The following is a 3,438-nucleotide window of genomic DNA, read 5'->3' as shown; positions in this document are numbered from 1 at the left end:
CCCCCTCCAATCCGGACGCATGGCAAAATGGGCAGTCGAACTTAGCGAGTACGACATCGAATACCGTTCTCGCCCAAGCCTGAAGTCACAAGTTCTGGCTGACTTCATCACCGAATTGTCTCCCGAGCTTGACGATCCCACTCCCACGGTGGAGCAATGGACAATGTTCGTCGACGGATCGTCAACAAATCAAGGATCCGGGGTCGGGATCATACTTCGATCTCCCACCGGAGAAATTCTAGAGCAAGCATTAAAGCTCAATTTCAAAGCGTCGAACAACGAAACTGAGTACGAGGCCATTCTTGCAGGACTCCGGCTAGCCCAGGGACTTGGAGTTAAACACCTGCAGGTCTTCTGTGACTCCCAACTCGTAGTCAGCCAGTTCAGCGGAGAATTCGACGCCAAAAACAAGCGAATGGGAGCATATCGACAGTTGGTCCGTACATTATCCGGCGAGTTTACGTCGTTCTCCCTGACGAAGGTCCCACGGAACGACAACGCATCAGCCGACGCACTCGCAAACCGCTCCGACCCCGAGTTACGGCGTACCATTCCCATCGAATGCATCGAGGCTCCCAGCGTTGACCCGGACAGCCAGATCGCCCTCATCAATGACGACCCAATCCCGATGGAAGTCGACGAGCCAATAGAAGATATGGCAGACGTCGTCGAACCCCCCGAAGATTGGCAAACTGAGATCAAGCTTTACATCTCCGATGGCACCGTCCCGGCAGATCGATGGGCAGCTCGACGACTAAAGGCTCGGAGTGCCAGGTACATCCTGTTGGATGGGGAGCTATTTCGCCGGAGTGCTTCGGGAGTGTTCCTTACCTGTGTTACTCGGGACGAGGCCGAACGCATCATGATGGAAGTGCATGAAGGCGAAGGTGGCAACCATTCCGGCGGACGCGCACTTGCTCTCAAAATCAAAAAGGACGGACACTATTGGCCCACCATGATGGCCGATTGCGAGACTTTTGCGGCCAAATGCGAAGCTTGTCAGCGCCATGGACCCATGCGGCACGTCCCGCCCGAACTATTAAACACCGTCACTGCTCCGTATCCCTTTATGCGCTGGGCCATGGATGCCATAGGACCTTTGCCGGCATCCAAATCCAAGAAATATGTTCTGGTTCTGACCGATTACTTCACCAAGTGGGTGGAAGCAGAATCTTTCACAAGGATCCAATCCTTAGACGTGACCAATTTCATATGGAAAAACATCATATGTCGCCACGGACTCCCATATGAGATCGTCACCGACAACGGTACCCAATTCACTTCGATGATCACCAGACGCTTCTTGACAAAATGGCAAATCCGTCTCAGCACTTCGACTCCTCGATACCCGCAAGACAACGGTCAAGCTGAAGCCACGAATAAATCGATTGTTGATGGGCTCAAGAAATGACTCGGTCGAAGGAAAGGAGCATGGGCAGATCACCTGGATGGTGTGCTGTGGTCATACCGCACAACCCCGCGGCGGAGCACGGGACAATCCCCTTTCTCCCTCGCATATGGTCTTGAAGCACTCGCCCCAGCTGAAGCAGGGGTCCCGACACTTCGTCGCACTATGATGATCGATAATCCTAAACTTAACGATGAGATGCTGGTCGACCACAACGATCTCGCCGAAGAGTTACGCGACAAAGCTCTAGTTCGGATGCAACACTACCAAGACACGGCGGCTCGATATTACAATAAGACTGTTCGTCAGCGGCGCTTCAACGAAGGTGATCTGGTTCTGCGGGAAGTCTTCGAGAACACCAAGGAAGTAAACGCCGGCAAACTCGGCGCTCGATGGGAAGGTCCATATCTCGTATCTAGAGCAGTTCGCCCGGGAGTTTACGAACTCATAACCATGGCTGGGGAATGTATCAAAAACTCGTGGAACGCGGCCCACTTGAAACGCTACTACAGCTAAGTCGTTGTCACGACTCTACTTAGGAGTTTTCGGGAATCCGAACTCTATTTATCTTTCCTTTGTAATATGAACTACGGTTGGCTTGATCCCCAATTCGGGGTACGTAGGCAATTCCTTATCTTTTAAAGACCAAGCGAATGCAGCTAATATATTAATAAAGTTTTTTCCGGTTTAAAAACTTCCTCTTACTCAACTCGGCGACAAGCCGGCGTGCAAAACAAAATATCCAAAGGTTACTTGCATTTAAATTTCTTTTACACGGTTTGGATAATTCCAAACAAGTTAAAAGCTTCAATAACTAAGTCAAATTCCCATTACATGCTTTGGATGTTTCGACTAATAATAAAAAAAAAAAAGAAAAGAGACGCAAAGGGAAAAGGTCCCTTCGACGACTCGGGATCCTAGATGAGAAAAGAAAAAGACCGCCCGAACTCAGAGTTCGGAAGGGTCGAGCTCCCACATTCAGCGTCTAGGTTGATCCTGCAGACGAAGTGGAGGCCGCGGACCCGATAGATCATCTGCCAATGGTTCCTCCACCGCTACCTTGTCCAGTTCGGCGCGCCAGAACTGACGCCTTCCCCTCAGGGCTTCCAATCTCTACCTTGGGACTTCGACACCTTTTGACGCCAAGTCTTCTAAGAAAGCACACGGGCCTTCAACCAAGTGCCTCTCGCGGAAAATCGGGCCGGCCGACTCCAGGAAGGTGGCATACCGCCTTAACCTTTCTACGGAAGCTCGGTAGGCCCAGATATCCACGTTGAACGGGTACGCAGTATCTTCGAGAGGCTGACAATCGGCCTCCAAGAGGACGGGCACCCCCATACCTTCCAGCAGTTCTAGGCACGCCGTTCGCGCGGCAAACAGCCCGGTCATACGCCACTTCTCCAAGTAGAAACCATTGGAGATTAGTTCGTTCAGGACCCGAATGGTCCCGTCCAAACGATAAAGCCGACAGATCTCGGCCAATCTTCGGCGTCTTGCCATAAGATGAGCCCCCAGCCTATAGCGGCGAGCTCGATATCTTCGAAGTTCCTGACACACAGGACTCCCTTCTGCACCCGTCATGTCAACGTACGGGACAGGAGCGCAAACTCGGAACGTCTCCGCGCTCTCGTGGGCGGAGGAGCTCTCTGAAGCTTCAGTTCGTCTCGAACTGCTTGCCGAAGCGGCTATCCTCTCCCGAGCTTGTCTTAGCCACGCTGATCGAGTAGTCACTATCTCTTTTCTCTCAGTGATTCTCGCAAATAATGGAAGTGGTTAGAATGATCTCCCCAACCCTCAATTCTATTTATACAGGATTATGGGAAATAACCGCCGCTAAACCCACCAATCAAAGTGAAGCGTGATTTTCGCGTTTTCCCAAGAGGAATTCTCAAAGACCGCGCGACGCATTTAATGGAGGGTGTTCATTATTTCCAAAAAGAAAAGGGAAATTTTCCTAATTTCCAAAAAAAAAAAAAAAAAAAAAAAAAAAAAAAAAAAAAAAAAAGTGTTGATACACTTATGTCCAATCG

The sequence above is a fragment of the Camelina sativa genome, chromosome 20, assembly GCF_000633955.1.
Source record: "Camelina sativa cultivar DH55 chromosome 20, Cs, whole genome shotgun sequence".
In the NCBI taxonomy this organism is placed as follows: domain Eukaryota; kingdom Viridiplantae; phylum Streptophyta; class Magnoliopsida; order Brassicales; family Brassicaceae; genus Camelina; species Camelina sativa.
Note: the sequence above shows the minus strand (reverse complement) of the source record.